The following is an 18392-nucleotide window of genomic DNA, read 5'->3' on the forward strand; positions in this document are numbered from 1 at the left end:
GGGACGCTGAAAGTTGTCACCTGCAGCACTGTGCTGTCTTCCTCTCTCCATGCACCTTCTTACTGTCTAAAAATCATTACTTTGCCCAAATAAGAGTGACACCACGCATCTCTGAACCAGCAAAAATAGCATGATAATGTCTGGGTGAAAAAAGATGACAACTGAGTTGTTCTCTGGTCCTTGTCACTTAGATATTTAAAGACCTGCAGTAGTACACTTGTTGAATACTAGTATACAGCTGTAATATTTATAGTCAGCACTAAGTTTATGGAGTACATTTCATGTTGGCCTTCAACAAAAAAAAGGAGGGCTGCTACCTCCCTCAGGGCTCTCCAGTACCAGTGTGCTCCGACCACACTGCGCGAGAGCTCCTGACATCAGGCTTTTTGTCTGGAAATTTCTCTGCCAGATCGTGCAACTTGATAGGTCTTCACAACTTCATAGGTCTTCAGTTTCTGGCAGGTAAAACCAGACATCGAACATGCCTTCCTATGGGCTATTGCAGTTTTATAACTGCAATAATTCTTTTATAACCATGAAAAGTGTACAGAGCACCGTGGCATCAGGGAAGATGCAACTTCAGGCAAGACTGCTGATAATAAGACATTAAATGAGCTAGAAGAAACTGCCTAACTTTAGCCTTCACACTTAGGACTATGACAAACCTTTGGAAGGAATCTGGTACAAGTACAATTAAGTAATACAGACCTGTTTTATCTGTACCTTTACCACCTGAGAGAAGTAATTGGTCAGAAAAGAGTTAGAAGAATTATTTTTTTTTTTAATTTGTTTTTTTAAATGTTCTAGAAATTGTCTGAAACTGGCATGGAAAAAGAAACAAGAAATTAAATGTTCTAAAAATTCCACAAAGCAAGCTGGCACAGAATCGAGTCATGAATGGTTCAAACAAATACCCTCATGGTTTACCATAATAGCACACATATGGGGTTGGAAAAGAAAAATGCCGTGTCGCTAAAGGGCGTGATAAAACACAGTAATATGACTAGAATAATAATAATAATAGCACTATCTGCAGAATACTCACTGAATTTCACAGAATTTGAGAGAAAATTTAAGTCACAGTTTCAAATCAGGCACAGGTTTGCCAGGGCGGCAGTCTAAGGTCCCCTTCCCAGAAGGCACCGCCTGGCAGCATCGCTTGCCACAGGCCTGGCTTCCCAGTATCCCCGTCCTGAGTGGCTCTATCCGCCATGGGAAGTGCGATTGCAGGCTGCAATACTTTGGAAAAGTAATGACGTCTAAATGTGAGGGTAGGTTTGTGTTCTTACCAAGGCTGGGCCAGAGTTCAAAATTAATAGGATTTATAATGTCTCTTGAGGGACGCAAATTGTGAAAAAGTAGGGCTGGAAAACTGGGTAATGTGGCTGCAGAAAAGCATCTTTAGCGGCTGTACTACAGCGGCTGTACTACAGCAGCTGTACCAGATAACGGCTAAAAAGGGGAATCAAGTAAAGTAAGAAATAGTGTGGGAAGGGAAGCAATGAGCACTGCTGCACAGCCTCCTCCGAAACGGGTGGCAGGGAGTCTGCAGCCCTGAGGCCACCTATTGCGCAAGAAACTCCTTGAACAAAACTTTCACTTTTAAGGATGCTTCCTGGGATGCAGAAATATTTCTGCAGTCTGCTGCCTTCTGCTTGTAGAACAGGTACTGGATTTGAAATGCCCACCACTTTAAAATAACATGCAATTTGTCTTGCTCCCTGGTAGAGTCAGACTGCTCCCTTTGACTCCCTTCTATATAAAATTCATTAGCCTGTTAACCCGTTTGGCTACTGTTACATTTTGGCCAAAGCACTAATGCTTTAATTGCCTGGGAAGGTAGTACATCACACAGATAATCTTGCTAAGATCAGGAGCACAATCTAATTCACCGACAGCTCATGGTCTGACTCATTCACTTTTAAACACTTTTGAGTGATAGTGTTGCACTTGGGAAAAAAAAAATGCAAGCCAAGCACAAAAGCTCTTTGCTTAGGTTTGCTTAGACGGTTAGAAAATCAAGCTGTGTATTAATCACTCATACAAAATGCAAGATCTGAAGCAACCAGAAAGGCAGGGCTCTCAAAGTTTTTAGAGACCTAAAATGTGACTGGGAGCTGGAGATCTGCCGAAGCCCATGTGAAGTACCTGGTGTTTGTAACTCATGCCCAGGAGAGCCGTGGCAAACATGGGAAGCATTTTCCAAGCTGGTGCTGCTACAGTGTCACATAAAGGGCGATAGCTGCACATGGAGGGAAAGCATGAGGTGGGCAGCCACCGGGACTGAAACCCAACCCAAGCGGCACGGTGTGTGTTCTCCCCATGCTCCTACAGGTGACACAGAGCACAGAGGGACAAGGAGGAAATTGCCCTGGTACCTACATGGAGTGCCTACTCGTAAGGGGTGCAAATAAAGTTAGTGTGCAGGCTGCAACAACTTTTTTTTCCTCTTCTTTTATTATTTTTCCTCTTCCCCCCCCCCCCCCTTTCCTCCCTTTTCCTTTTTTCTTTGCCCTTTTTTCTTTTCCCTCTTTTTTTTTCTTTTCCCTCTTTTTTTCTTTTCCCTCTTTTTTTCTTTTCCCTCTTTTTTCTTTTCCCTCTTTTTTTCTTTTCCCTCTTTTTTCTTTTCCCTCTTTGTTCTTTTCCCTCTTTTTTCTTTTCCCTCTTTGTTCTTTTCCCTCTTTTTTTCTTTTCCCTTTTTTTCTTTTCCCTCTTTTTTTTCCCTCTTTTTTTTCTTTTCCCTCTTTTTTTTTTCCTTCTTTTTTTTTTTTTTCTTTTCCCTCTTTTTTTTTTTTTTCTTTTCCTTTTGAAACAAAAGCAAAATGGGGGAAGCAGGAAAGGTTGCCTGGCAGGCATGTTTACATACACTTCTGCAGCTCCAGCCCTGGGCTATCAAGTGCCACTTCTAGAATGGCCTTTTCCTTGGCTCGCATTTGATTTGCATCTGTATGTTCACATGCAGCCAGAACCAACCTACTCGCTCTGTAGCTGAGGTTGTTGCTTGTTTTTCTTTACACCATAGATCAGGGCACCTGAGGAGACTACATTCCTGCTTAAATGTGTTAACATTTAACAAAAAAATAGCCCACTTGGTGGATATAAATCCTCCACAGAGAGGCATCAAAACCGTGACAAGAGCAACCACTTTAGGAGATGTTAGTACAATTTGATCCAAGATCTCTGTTTTTGCTTTGAAGCAGTAGCTGTCCTTTAGTTCAGATGGTATTTGCGAATCACTGCCTCAAAAAAGGGGTCTTTTGGCACATGCTTTAGGCTGATGACAGGCAAAATGAAGTAGATTCTGTCTCCGAAATCTCCAAAAATAATCTTAGGTTTGACATAACACACCATGTCATGAAGTGATATAAGCCACATAAGCACAAAGCAGGCTTTAAATTTAAAGAAGAATAATCCTATTTTCAGATAGGATACTTTCCATCAATTTGGATAACAAATATCTGATGCAGAGTAGAAGCAGTGGGCTGCTAAGGCTGAGACCCCTTAAAACCTGTGGTTCCTGGTAGTGGCTGTGGTAGCCTGCTTCCTACCTCTGCTATCTGATAGTTACTCAGACTATCCACACACACAAATCTGCCATGCACACATACCCTGAAGATTTCTATCTGGAAATAAAGACCTGGGTTTTTTTACTGTCTTTAACCCCTCAGCACCAGTGATCTAGAGTTCCTGATGCTAAAGAGTGATGCAAAATGCATTAATGCTTAGCGCTGGGAAATCCCAACTCCTGGTGCCAAGAGGTTCATAAATATAGTAATGAAACCTCTTGACTCAAAGCAAGCACTATTTAACAGAACAAGCATGAACAGCCTTTAGGAGATTTTGCAGCTGGATTTGTTCCACTGTGTCAGGGCTGAACCTCCATGATAGTAGTTTTAAAAACTGTGCATGGTTAAAAAAAATAGAGAGTTTAAGGAAGCCAGGCAGCCAAAAATTAAATAAAATAAATAATTCTGTGGAAAGGAAAAGTAAATAGACTGCTATAGCACATATCAGAAAAACAGGCATCAAGAATCCCCAAGTATGAATTCAGTGACAGATGTCAAGGTCTTTGGGAAGTGTCCACCCAGCTTTATTTTGCACATGTTCCTGAACAACTAAAACGAGTACTTTGTGTGATAATTTACTAGCAAATCAGTATCAATAAATCAGAATCATGTAAGCAGTCATGTTTATTATATCCTTGTTGCTTAATATTCATGATAGTAATTTATTTTTATAGTACAGTTTCACTGTTATCTCCTCCATTGCTGTAACTTTGAGTGAAGCAAGCTGCAAAAGTAGAAGGTCAGGTAACCCTTTGAAGGCTGTAAAAGTTCATCCGCTTGGAATTTGCCTGGCTAGTTGTTTTGTTTTTTTTTTTGGTTTGGTTTGGTTTGTTTTTTAAATGCTTTAGTGGCTCCTTAAAATATTTATACTGTAATTCCTCACCTAGCATTATTTATTTAACAAATATCACTGCAAAATGAAAGTTGCAAAGCAGTATACAGATACCAACCCTACAAACGAAGAATCCAAAATTTCTAAAACTGCCCAATTGAAAATGGTCAGGAAATCTGGTGTTAAGGTCTGTATTTTAACAGAAATTCATACTTCTCTTTTAAAAATAAAACTAAGGAACATACTTATCTAAAGTTCTTAATGTTTTGCAATGGCAAGAATGAATTGAAAATTAAGTTGGTTTGGGTTGGGTTTTTTTAGCGTTAAAAACAGAAAGAAATTTGATCCTTGATCCATCGAGGTGTCTTGCTGTGCTTTCTCAGTTTAAATGAAAGCAAAGGAAATTCCCACTTCAGGCCACTTTTCACTTCAAGAGAAAAACAAAGGAGTTACAATCTAAGTAGAAGTCAGGACCAAACGTGTAGGACTTGTTAACCAGGTTGCAAATGATAGAAACAGGAGTTTTTATCTGTGGGACATGCAGAGTACAAACAACTACAACTCCTTGGGAAACGCCTCATTGCTGACTTAGTGAGTCCTTAGTAACTTACCATCTAGTCTTTAATAGTGCGTCCTAACAACGTTCAGCAGATTTAACTGAGTAATGCCTGCTTCTTCTTTTCATGTCCTTTTTGGTAGAAAACTGGATTTTAGCTGTGCGAGTTGAGATACAAGGGGCCATACCTTTCTTTCAGTGCAGTCATAAAACATAATTAGGTTTAATGAGAAACAGTGCAAATTCAAAGATGATATAGATGTCAAGACCTTCTGCATTGCTTATAAATCAGAAATCAGCAGAAGAATTCTGGATTTTCTTTGGATTGTTTTCTTTAATATTTTTCTGTGCTGCTGAGCTGCTTTATCGTTTCACCTCGGGCTGAGTTCATGTAGTGGGAGAAGTATTCAACGTGTAAAACTCTTCTGGTTAAAGACAGTCTAACCACACAGCCTTATCCGTATGTCCCCTTGTCTTTCATTTAAGGATGAGCTTTTGATGAAGCTGTATTGGTTACTGCACATAATCAATTGTTTCTCATCTAGGGACATATTTTTCATTAGACAGGAGGTGGAGGCCACACAAAAATATATTGCTGATCAGATGAATGAAGTATAAACCTACCTCGTCACAAAGATAACACCTAAAAATGCTTCAGGTTTATTTATGGCTAACAAAAAATATGACTAGGCTTCAAGAAATGACAAAGATAAGCAGACATAAAAGACATTTTTATTCTAAGTGTAAACTATCATTAAATGTATTTAGATTTACACCCTATAATTATTATGATTGTAGCAATTAATCAATCAACTGATTAACATGTAGGGTCAGCAGGACACAGTGATCTTATCTTGAAGCTTGAATTAATTAATTATTCCTTACTCTACATTATTATTTTCTACTTGTGTATGTTTTCTCAGTGTCCCTATTGACAAAATATATCTTCTTTTTTTTTGTTTTCTGGTATGTAGTGAGTCAAGCACGGCAAGTTACTGATGTACATTTACTAATTTGCTGTAAGAATTTCAAATTAATTAAAAGATTTTTAAAGCATTGGATAATTTTTAACTACTTGTTATGTTCTAATTAGCCAGGTTCAATTAAATTGTTTTCAACGTAGCAACTTAAGAGCTCTCATCTCTTCAAGTGGAGTCAAATTCAGCGGGTGTATATTGTTGCAATGATATAATTCCATGTTCATTATACCACAAGCTAGCGAAGTCTTTCCAAGCAGTTTATTTGTTTACTGTCTGTGGCAGCGTGAGGATTTTCCAGTTCCACAGGCAATCTTGCTGTCAGGAGGTCTTCCTGAAATTCAGCTACATTTGAATTTGCTTTATGGAAAAGCATTACTTCTGATACCCTCTTCATCGTGCTGAACATCTCCTCTGTCTCCTTGCAGTAGGATTTTGGCCACACTGAAGCCAGTAACAGAACTCTGGCTGACTCTGGAGGAGACACCATCTCATCCTTTGTGGTGGCTTCCTTCACGTGTTGATAGCTCCTTGCCATTCATCTGGCAGCCTCAGTCATGATTTAACCAAGGTCCTTTTTATCCCTCCATATACATCATTGCTTCTAACACCATATTCAAGGGTGTGTGTGTGTGTGTGTATTATCATTTAGTCTTAGATTTTTGGGGGTTATGTGAGTATCCTGACCATTTTCAGTGTCTTTCTTATAACAATCGGCTCCAGAATTGAACAGGACCCATCAGTCAAAGAGAGGTGACCCTGCTTCCCTCACCACTGTGAACAGGGATGCCACTGTAAATATCATGTCAGATTTTACTGCCCTGCATGCTCTACTGCACCACCATTTTGTCTGGTCTCCTCCAGGTTGTCAGTTGCATGTTTGTTTGACGTTCTTGGTTCTTAGAACTTGGGTTAGGGATATTTTTTTTTCTATCTTATATTTTCTTATCTTTCTCTTTTATTCTGTAGTTGCTAGTCTAAAGCAAGCCGAGTAAGCCCTGGTGGCATTGAAGACAGACATAAGTGTTCTGTCAGATAGCATCTAATTCAGTGGCTTGTCCCAAAAATCATTCAGGTGGTCTGTGCCTGTAAACCCACATCTCTGTTCCATTGTCACCTACCCATCTGCATTTTGCTTGTCCTTTGACGAATAAGAATATCCTCTTCTGTGCATCTGCCTCTCCTCACCTGCAGCCCTGGGGACCGTGAGACGTCCAGCAATGCTGTGGGCACAGTGTGCTGGGGCTTTTTTGCCCACTATAGCCAGGTTGCCACCATGGCTGCAGAAACATACAGACCTCTCCTTGTCCTGTGTCATAACCACCAGACCCAAACATGTCTTAGATGCCCTAAACCATCTTTTCCTGTCACTTTTGTTTTCTCATTACTCAGGGATGAAACACTCCCCCACCCTGTAACCCTCCTTGGTTCCCATGTTGGCACTTCCATTGCGATAGTCCAAAAGAACGTCAAGTCTAGGTTTAGAAGCAATGCTGTAGCCCTCCAGACACCCCCACAGTCAGGCAGGAGAGGGGGCAGGGGCCTCTTTTTATACCTCCCAAGAAATAGCAGTTGCCTTTGGGAAAGCCTTCCCAGAGCGCTTGTCTCACCTCTCCTGTCCTGCTGGGCCCGTCCGCTTCCTCTGCCTCCTGCCATGCGCCCCATGCAAACACACAATGTGGTTCTCTTCTCCATGTCTGCTGTTCTTCCCCTTTTTTTCCAAATTTAACATCTTACCACAGTGAAGCCATGTCCTGGTTGGGGCTGTTGGGCTCTCCTATTATCAATACAATCAAAAATAAAAGGGATCCTAAAAATTCAGCTGCTGGCACTGTCAATGAGCTCTCGGAGAAGTTCGTATCCCAGCCCCTGTTTTGTTTTGTTTTTTTAAATGCTAGTGTAGGAGATAGCAATAATAGTAGTAGGTTTGGCGGCCCTAAATAGAAAGGGTAGGAAAAGCAGTTATCATCAGGCTTTTGCTTTGAAATGTAAACTTAGCAAAGACTTCCCTGATGAAGTATACATATGGAACTACAAAATGCCACTTTTTATCCATTTGTTTTCCTGACCATAACCACGTTTTCACACTGTCAGCATTTTCATTAGAAGCTCTTTTTGTCAGAGGTTTATAACGAGAATGTAAAGATTTGCTATGGGCTAAATCTCAATCCAAGAGCAAATGTTTATACCAATTCTGAAAACAATCAGCTTGCCCATTTGTAGTTATGCATGTGTTCATCATCTGTTACTGCTTGTCCAATGCTCTGCAACTTCTGGAAGGAAAAAGAGACATCTGGAGGAAAAAAAAAATGCTATCCTGCAGATAGCATACTGTATGTTCTCCTGAGTTATTGAATAAGGTACTACGTAAATGCAGGCTTTTCAGTTGATACAAATATTTTTTTGCTTAAGCTTGTCAAATATACTGTGGATAATATTTTAATGGATGGTTTAGACCGTTCTCTTTTTGTGCGTTACTTACATGGAAGTTGCGTTAAAAATTCAGTGGAAATTATTCACCTAATGAACTGAGCTACTTTTATGATGCCAGGCACGATGAATTCTTTGAAAATGTTTCAGCTTATCTTCTGGACCTGAGGGTTAACAGGGTTTTCCTGTCTGTCATTTCCACTGTGTATCAGTCATTAAGTCCTACAATGTTCTGAGGATGAGTTAAATGTAAGGGAGGATTTACAGTCTTTATCCTTCTCTGCCTCTCTTGGTTCGAACAAAAAGGTACATCATTTGGGCACGTATTGTGACATAAAGATAAATTTGCACACAAAATAAAGAGTTAGGACTAGGCTTACAAAATTATTTGTGTCTGTAAGTCTTACCTGTCCCCAACATGCTTCAATATAAAGTTTATCTGGATAAACTTCAGAAATACATAAAGATAAGCCAGGTGCTAATCCTAAAGCTGCCTCAATCTCAACACAGAAAGTGCTAGAGGTTGGTTGTCAAGCACATCAGAAAGCTTTGTAATGCTTAGTATTTACATGCAATAGTCAGTGTTATAAATTACTTACTTTAAATAGTATAAAGTGATACTTTTAACTCAAACCCCTTTTACCACTAGTTTATACATTGAAGCCACAGTGACTGAGGGCTTTCCTTGCTGGAAAGCAACGGGTGGGTTGGGTTTCAGTGCTACATGTCATGTAGAAAAGGACGTGACTGCCGAAGCTGAGGAGAGTGGTAGAGGCTGGGAAGGAAGCCTGGAGAGAAACGTTTACATCTCCAGCAAAATCTGGGAGAGCGTTTTCTTCGTGGTTCCTCCGCTGTTCGCACAGCTGTGTGGCCATGGGTCAGCCCAGGCTGCTGGCTGCACTCATGCTGAAGCTGCTGAACCTCTCTCAGTGCATTGCCTAGAGTCTCTGAGAATTGCATGGAGGGTTGAGGCCCCATCACAGTTGCCAGGAACACAAAATTTAAACACTGTAACAGCCACTGTGTAGTAAAGAGTGTATAACCTGGGTCTTTTTTTCCTTTTTTTCCTTTTTTTCCTTTTTTCCCTTTTTTTTTTTCCTTTTTTCCTTTTTTTCCTTTTTTTCCAAGCTTGGTATTTTCGACCAAAAACCAATTAAAATCCTTTGGAAGCTTACACCTACCCCAGGCTTCCTCAAACAGAGAACCCTGCTGCAAAGCCAGGATGCAAGTGCATTTTCCCACGGCTGCCCACCAGCGCCGTTTCCCACTTCTGCAGGAGCCACCGTACCTCCCTGCAGCCCCGCTGTGCCGCAGAGCCCAGCTGTGCCAGCAGCCCCCACCCCTGTGCCGGCCAGCCCAGCTGTGGCTGCCAGCATTGGCCATGCCTCGAAGTTTACCCAGTAAACCTTAGGAAAAAAAAAATAGTTATTATTATAATAGTACGCAGCCCTCATTACAGTTTCTTGGTAGACTGCAGCAAAAATTGAGTCGCCCCATCCTAGATACAGGTCCATCTCTGGCCACGGCCGGGTGTCGCACCGCAGTGGCTCCATCCATTTCTAAAGTGCTATGGTTAAAGCAGTTTGGAAAGTGTGTATAGACCAGCCTGTAAAGCCATTAGGGAATTTACTTTTTTTCCTTTGGCAAATAATTCATGAATGGTTAGAACTCTTTGACAAATCGTTGTGCAAACAATGAAAAGAGTTTTTCAGGATGGTCATGAGCACACATCTGGTAGAAATGTTCTCAGGAATACTTCCTCAAGCTGGTATGCACTGCCCTTTTGTCTTTGGGAGATTCTGAGTGAATAAAAATGCTCACCTGAATATTTGTGAACATACAGACACATCAGCAGATCTTCCTTAGAGGGGGAAAAAATAAAATTAAAAAAAAAAATCACAATATTCTTTCTTTTTTGGCTTTATTCACCCAGCTCTGCTTTCATCCAGGAAGCTTTAAGAACCTAATTAATTATGACCTAATTAGCTAAGCTTTGCAAAATCATTGTGAGCTTGCTAGCATGAGTATAAATATTTCACAGCAAGTAAACTGAGGCACACGGATGAGCTCCTGTGACTCAGAGCAGGCAGTGACAGCAGCAGCCCTCTCTTTTCCACCCCCCTGCTCTACAACCTTTGCTATACTTTCCTGCTCTTTCCAAGCTTCCCATCTATCCAGTAAGGGTTAAAACAAGATTTAAAGTCTTATATCAAATCTGTGCAAATATGTGTTCTGCATAAATCTAGGCCACAAAATTAATATACTTGTATACATCTCCCCCACCCGCTATGTTGCTGACACATCTAGCTTGCGGCCCAGGATGTTTTAGGGAGGAAAGGGCCATCTCTGTCTTTGGGGCACTACTTCAAGTGGAGTTACAGGCTCCCTGGTGCACTCAGGCTTCTCCACTGAACACGGAAAGCAGCTTGAGGTACTTAGGAACTTTTCTTCAAAAATGCAAAACTGCTGGGTTTTGGTAGGGGAAGGAGGAGTGGTAGTTTATGTTAGGTTTGTTTTTTATATATATATGAGGAATTAAGTTGCATATTTAGTGAACAAATAAGTTTCCCTTTGTAGTCTTTTATTCTTGTCAGCTATTATGATATATATGTATGTGTGTACATAACAGTTATAAATTTTCCATTTAAAAAAAAAAAACAACAAAAACAAACCGAAACAAAGAACATTCAGATAAGGTTAAAACCATCTCAAACCTCCAACTAGTGTAGGAGTGATTGTTGGGACTGTGACCTGGGAGAGGCTGCTCTTTTCTACTTTGTGACCGTAGACTCCTTTACCCCAGCTGTGTGCCTGTAATATATTTTCCTACATCAGGAGGTAAAGGAGGTGGTCACTGGAGAAATAATGTAGGAACGTTTTGTCCAGAAGCTTAGTGGCTTTAGTGTGAGCTATATCGTGTGATGGGAGGTTGTGCAGCATGTCCGGTGTGAGTCCTGGTGCACCAGACTGCCTCTTCTACTGGGGCAATCAAGTGTGTTTTCCAGGAGGTTGGTTATATATCCTTGAGAAGAATGTTGGCCTTTTTAATTCTTTAATTCATTCACTATACTAGATTTATTTTATATTTGTTTTCGTTGTTTGGCCATAGATGCCCAATATAGCGTGCAATTTTTAATTTCCTGGAATTCCCTTTTTCAAATAATTAAAAAAAGAGCAGTGTATTTGCCTTTTTCATGGCTTTTATTAACCCTTTGCTGGATGTTTGTGCCCAGTTAGGCCTTGGGTGTTGTGGCACATCTATCGTGTGAGTTTATGGACAAAAAGCTGAGGTCTAGCTGAGATGGCTCCAAGTCATAACTTCAGAAGAATCAGTGTGGCAGCTTTAAGTCACCAAAGGACTCCTCTACACATAGGGATTCTCCTGTGGCTTTAAGGTCATTTGTTACTTGTAGAGCCATGTAGTTTGACTTCTGGGAACAGGCAAAAGATCAGAAAATCTATGTATGTGTCCTATTTCTTGATCAGTTTGTGCACTGTGAGCTATGTTCCTTGTCATAAATAATAATGCATCCGCTTGCTTATAAAATGCTGTTCATTATATACCACTTTTCTTTGTAAATACAGTTACTGTACTGGTGATGTATTTGCAATGGAAACAGCAAGGTCAGCTGTATCACGTACAGAAATAATATGTCAAACTCACCTGACTAAATCCTTTTTTGTTATTGCTGATGGTGGTGCAATAATTAGACATAATTAGGGAACCATGTAGCAGCATAGAGGTGGAAATAAGAGGCTGTGTCAGAAGGAAAGATTGTTATGAAGAATAATTTATCAATAGAAATACAAATAATAATTCTTATTCAAGTACTGTTGGGACTGGAGTTCTGGAAGTATAGGCAGAGTTAGATTTCAATAATATCAAAGTTAGATAACACAAATCAGCTTTCTTTTTCAGAATAGACTTGCTTAGGCATATAGGTAGTCTCATATTTTCTGCAACAGCCTGATCTTAAGCTCTAAAATAAGTTAACTAGAAACTGAAACACTTAAAGAAATACCATGGAAGTTACATGTATTCTGTGATTTTTATTTTTATTTTTAATGTATAAAAAATAACACCAGCATTGTAATAGGATAGGTAGCAGGGTTGGAATATGCTTCCTATTTTTAAGTTGTCTGTTTAGCTTTCACGTTCAGTACATCAGAAGTTACCAAAATTACCCTGTGAAGTCTGCCATGCCATGGCATGACTGGGTCAGCACCCACATTCCAGTACACCAGAGCCAGTAACCCAGTCTTCTCGTCAGTAGAGCAATACTGTCTTCCACCAGACAGAGACCTCAGTGTTTGTCTTCTCCACACGCTGGGCCTTCCCACATAGAGGCAATGCATCATACATTTATTTGATGACTTTGGGTTTTGCTGGTGACTCACACTGACTGTATGATGGCGCTTTTGCAGGCAGCAGAATTATTTTTATCATTTTGTGTAGTAACTCCCGTGTCCAGTAAAATGCAAAAAGGATGAGATTCTTCACTTTACCCATATGGCAGATAATAGATTTATTGCTACTGAATATTTTTTTAAAAAAAACTTTGATCATGAGACATATTTGAGGGAAAGAAAAAGACTGACAAGCAAAGAGGAAAATGAGACAAAGATATGCGCAACGGGAATAGGGAGGATTAGGGAGAGATTTGTGCAAAAACAACCAAGAAATTTGGGGCAAATAAGTGATTTGCCCACTTCAGCATTTTGAGACTTGCATGACAGCTGCGTACATGAATCACAGGTGTATTTTTGCAGGGCTCTTTGCTAAACAACACAGGCAGGTCTGAAAGAGTCCCTCTCACAGAGGACAGTGTCCAGCCCCGTGAAGTCTAGGAGCTGATTTATTACCACTTGTCACCAGGTCTTCACGATGAATGACCATATCAAACTGCATTTCCAATAGACACCACCTTGGACAGGAGATAACTTATAAACACACATCAAAACATTATAGATGGAAACCTCCCCAGCCGTACTGTCAGGCTCCAGGGAGCTGGGGTGGTCCCACAGCTCTCTGTCAGTTGCTGCTCTTCCCATTGATGCTAATCAGTTAATTTCCATGTGAGTAGGAGATCTTTGGGTCACCAGTCCCTCTGATCAACAGGGAGCCTTTATAAATATCAATAGGGAGCTTTATATATTTATATATACATGGGGTCCACTCCACTCTTAAATCTCCGCTGCATACGTCCACAAGTTTGAGATTGGTGGATGCCACGTTGCAGAAACAGTATTTTCTCTTTGTTTTGCTCCCTCTGTCATGCCTTAATCTGCTTACAGTAGCAGGCACTGAACTGAAATGAGAAAGACCTACATAGAGCTTGGGTGCTATTATTCCACTTGTGTGGAAATCAGCGGAGGATGTGGTTTTCCACCTTTTCATACTTTTTCCTATAGCCTAGAGCAAGGACAGCTCAGCTCTGCTTCATGTTCTCTATCCCTTTAGTTCAGTCCTATTTCCAGCTTCCCAACCTATATCCCTTTAAAATGCAAAAAAGAGCAGAAGGAAGCATCACTATTCCAAACAGCCTTAAGTTCCTTTTACTCACTTTAAAAGGAGGCACATAAGGCTCAGCGGCTTCATAACCTCTGTGCATGACTCTAGGTATACCTCCATCCTTATCTTATCACTTGTCATAGATTCATTTTTCTGAAGATCAGGGAGGAAACAGGCAGTTGTATACCCACTTCATCCTTCCTTGTGTCCCTTTTGTATGTCTCTTCCTCACACCCAGCATACAGAGATGATGCCACAGAAACAGAGGCACAGCATAACTGGGATTGCACTTCAGGCATTGTTCTAGGGAGAACAGAACGAGCATTTCCAATGAGGACACAAAACATAGTTCGCTGTGTTCAGTGCACAGTGCAGGTTAGATAACCACCCAGTGATGTGACTTTATTTTTTTTTCTGTTTGTCCTATACACTTGCAGCTTGTAATTGGGGAGGGTTGAAGATGATACACCAAAAAAAGAGGGAGAAAGCCAGGTGCACAAGTTCATGTGCCATCTCGATGAGGGAGCTTAAATTGCAGCCAACTGGGAAATTTAGGTGCACAAACTTAAAACTAATAGTAAACTATCCACATACAATTTTTTGGCAAAGCCAAGACCCCCTCCATTTGTCCAGAGTCGTATAGTGTGTGAATGGCTTTGCACGGGAAATGATTCTGAACTTTGCAAATAGCTTTTATTATAGCTCCTCTGTGACACTGCTAGAAAACAGATTAGATCATAGCTCATTTCTCTTTTATTATTCTGACAGTGATTTCATTTGTTCAGAACTTCCATTTTGCCTTTAATATCTCATATGCGGTCACATTTTGGGAGCTTTAGGATGTGCTGGTTCTGCGTTCAGTGCTACATGTCTCTCACCTTAGCCAACTCATTATGGAGAAGCATCCTCCCTAAATAACAAATATTAACAAACATGTATGAACTTTAGATGATACAATTCCCAGTTTATTTCCTGGGCTGTATCGCTGCCAGGGAAGGATGAAATAAGGAGCCTGCCTCATCCCCAAAATAAGGCATGCTAGTGTGGGAAAGGTCCTTTGTTTTTTACCTATAAGGGGGGAAATATATTAAACCCAGACCACACAAAGAATGGAGCTGAAAGTCCTCAGCTAGAACTGCAAAATTAAAAGCATTTGATAGCCCCCCCGAAAAAAAGCACTTCATCCAGCCATTCTCTTTTGCAATACATTATACGTCTGCCCTTTGAAGTCAACTGCATCAGAGCATTTGTACCACGCAGTTTATGCACTCTCAAAATGAACGCGGTTGGCCCCGACCGAGTCCATTTTAAGACCTGTTTGGTTTTTTTCAGCAATGTAAAGTCACTGTCCCATGGTTCTTTTCCTCCCACTTACATGATGCTGCCAGCATGTCCTGACCTGGGATTAGGTCCTTCCCACTGGTCTCCAAACATTACAGTGACCCTTTTGTACCGTCGGTCATTGGGATTGACTGGAACAGACTTCAGCCTGCTCTAAAGTTATGTTGGGCAACTATCCAGCAGAAAGCTGTTCATTAGAAAAGCCTAAAGGTCATTTTTGCACATATAATATCTTTCTAACCTAGTCTGTGGACAGTAGTTAATGATTTAAGCCTAAAAAACCCAGCTAAAACAGAATGCAGTATAAATAAATACCAATAGCCTGCAACAACAACAACAACAAAAAAAACCCACATTGTGCAGGTCTAGCTAGGATCATTACAGTTAACTAATTTTTGGAAGTAGTAGCAAAGCAAAAAAGCTCTATAATTTTATTTTATACATGTTCAGCTGTGACATTATGACGCTTTTTTTTTTTTTCGTCTTACGTCTGGATCCTTTACCTACAAAAGCCAGCTGAGGGTTTGGTTGTTGTTTTTTTTTTTCTCTTTGGATTGCAAAAAGATTTATTTCTGTGACTGCAGATATTTTAAAATATATTTTAAATGTTTTCTATTATTCTCTCCTTCTGCTCTCCACACATGTTAAAATCCGTTCATAGCAAGGGTCTGCAAAAGGAGCTGGAAATGGCAACGTCCTTTTCCCAGGGTTTGTTTTCTTTGTGAGCCTGCAAGTACATTGCATTTGTGTGTGTGTTTGTGTGTGTGTGTGTGTGTACGTGCACAGGCTTAGTCCTCAGGTGGAACTGTGGTTCCTGTGCTTTCGTTCTCGAAGCTGTTATTCTGGAAGGGAATGGAGGCAGCTGTGTTTACAGCTCAAGTCTTGGCATACATTTACCAGAATCTATTATTCATATCGTTCAGTATCAGGGAGAGATCTCAGGCCACCTGTCTATCTGACAAATTCACCCTTTTGTGAGCTTTCTGTTCATAGCAAATTATGTTCACATTGATGAATTGAGTTTTTATGAGCACTGCTAACTAACATTCTCACAGAAGGCCAGGGGCAATAGACTGCAAGTGTTTCTGGTCCACAAGTAAATGTTAAAAAGAAAAAACTGCCAGTATTTAAAGACAATTTGCCATGGAGGGATAGTTAAAATATTTGGCAAAGCCTTGATATTTATAAATTCAAGAATGTCCATAAATTATTATAAATAGTATGTTTATAACATTAAAAAAAATAATAATTCTGTACTGCCCCCTGTGATTGTGGAGGGCTCTTTAGTATTCTGTGTATTAACAGGTAGCCAGTGGTCAAAGCTTTTAACAAACCCTTACGCAGGCTTAACACAAGGTAGGGACCATTTAGTTCTGCAAGGGGGATCGTCCCTTGAAAATCATGGAGTAAAATCAGTGAGACAAAGCTAAGTAAACACAAAACAATGATTTACCTGCTCATTTCAGCATGGCACCGGTTCATATCCAAGACGAGCCACCAGCCATGGGAGCAGCTGTACCCTGTAGATTGAAAGATCTGCAGTTATAGATCAAAATTTTCCGTAACAAGAGGGTTTTTTTTCCAGATGTGCTGAGACAACATTCCTGATGCACACCTAAATTTCTCATGCCCCTTACCTGACCCTTTGGTAATGGAAGACAGTGCCAGGGACTGACCGCACCCCACCCCTGAGAGCAAAAGCTAGTGAGCTAGATTGCAAGCCTGCAGATATAATCTCTAAATAAATAAATAAGCGCTCAGCGATGCCAGGTAAATATATTTACTAAAATGCGATCCATCTCGTGCCGTTTAATATGCCTTAGAGCACCTGAGACACTGCATAGTGTCCCAGAAGCTCCTCATGTCTTGGCGTGGTTGGAGGATAAGGTGGATACGACAGGGTAACTCTCTGATGTGGTTAGCTGCCAGCATCTAAGTGACTGAATCCCACCACAACTGCCATAAGGATGCTCTTAGGAGCCCACAAAAAGGGGATGGCAATAAATAACACGTCAGTGAGAGACCTGCCACTAACAGACATACCATGAGAGTGAATTTCCAAAGGGGAAAAATAAAACAAAAAGGAAAACAAACAAACAAACAAACAAAAAACAACAACAAACTTTTCAAAGGGAAAAATAGTTTTGAGGGGAAAACAATGCTGAAGAGTCCCTCCTTAAGAGACAGAGGTGAGAACCAGGTTGGACTGAAGAAGCCACCTGGCTGCGAGCACTGGTCCACCTTCCCCTCATCCCGCCGAGATGTGGTGCGGCATCCCTTCGCACCCGCGGCGGCTCTGCCTCTCGCCGCCCCGCTCCTCTAGCTGTGAGCATGGCAGCCCTGCCTGTTGTTTTGATAGGTGTGAATGGAGCGGCTGCCCCTCGCGAGCTATATCTGCCGTTTCCAAATCTGTACCGCCAGAGAAACAGGTTGCGCAGCATGGCCTGTTGATCTGCGCCTGCCTGGCCAGTAGCTTGGACAGAAGGAGCACTGCTGTTACCGTCTTCCAAAGTTTCGAGTTGAGGCAGAGGGTGATAAATGCGGTGGGTTGCTTTCAGTGTTATCAGTCAAACCGCCAGTTTGGGAGACCTTTTCCGTTAGGAGCCTTTGGATTGTAATTTCACATGTGCCAATCAGGTTGTCAGGCGCTTTGGTAGGCCACCATTTTGTCAACTGGAAGCGCGACGTGAGTTTAAGTATAGCTGAAAGCCTGCTCGAGCAGGCCAGTCCTTAGTGGGAGAACATTGTTCTGCTTTTCCTATGTTAACCCATGCATCCGCTAGGTATCTTCAGCGGTGTCAAACAAATCTCTAGAACTGGTGATTAGTTGCCCAAAGAGCATAATATATGCATTATTAATTATAGAAGGTAAGTTTGGCTAATTGTCATTTCTATACAGTAGCACTGCATGACGATACATTTTAACAATCTATAAATAATTGATAATTTTTTTTCTTTCATCTTCCTTCCTAGTTTGCATAAAACTAATGACTTGGTAAATGTTACTCACTTCAAAATATTCCACTGCTCCTATGAAAATTTAACACTGTAACCTTAGCAAATAAGGAGATTTTTCTTCTTATTGTAGGTTAATAATAATAATAATAACAATAATAATAAAATATAACACTTCCTTGTATCAAAAATCGGAGTCTGTGAAATCCAAATGAAAATCATG

General features: G+C 40.7%; 1 protein-coding gene and 1 long non-coding RNA gene across 6 annotated transcripts in view; one reads left to right on the forward strand and one right to left on the reverse strand.

Annotated features, from left to right (window-relative positions):
- The window catches only part of ARHGAP15 (Rho GTPase activating protein 15), a 332925-nt gene that overhangs the window by 278788 nt on the left and 35745 nt on the right, over positions 1-18392 (forward strand). The gene's annotated exons all lie outside the window — the stretch shown is intronic.
- The window catches only part of LOC114017740 (uncharacterized), a 138776-nt gene continuing 126392 nt past the window's right edge, over positions 6009-18392 (reverse strand). Inside the window, exons 2-3 of one of the 2 annotated variants that reach the window (XR_003562973.2) lie at positions 16668-16734; positions 6009-14176 (exon numbers count right to left, since the gene is read on the reverse strand). This is a non-coding gene — a long non-coding RNA (uncharacterized LOC114017740). Of the gene's footprint in view, positions 16735-18392 lie in introns of both variants that reach the window. The other variant, XR_008733691.1, reaches the window with a different exon arrangement.

The sequence above is a fragment of the Falco cherrug genome, chromosome 8 (genome assembly GCF_023634085.1).
Source record: "Falco cherrug isolate bFalChe1 chromosome 8, bFalChe1.pri, whole genome shotgun sequence".
In the NCBI taxonomy this organism is placed as follows: domain Eukaryota; kingdom Metazoa; phylum Chordata; class Aves; order Falconiformes; family Falconidae; genus Falco; species Falco cherrug.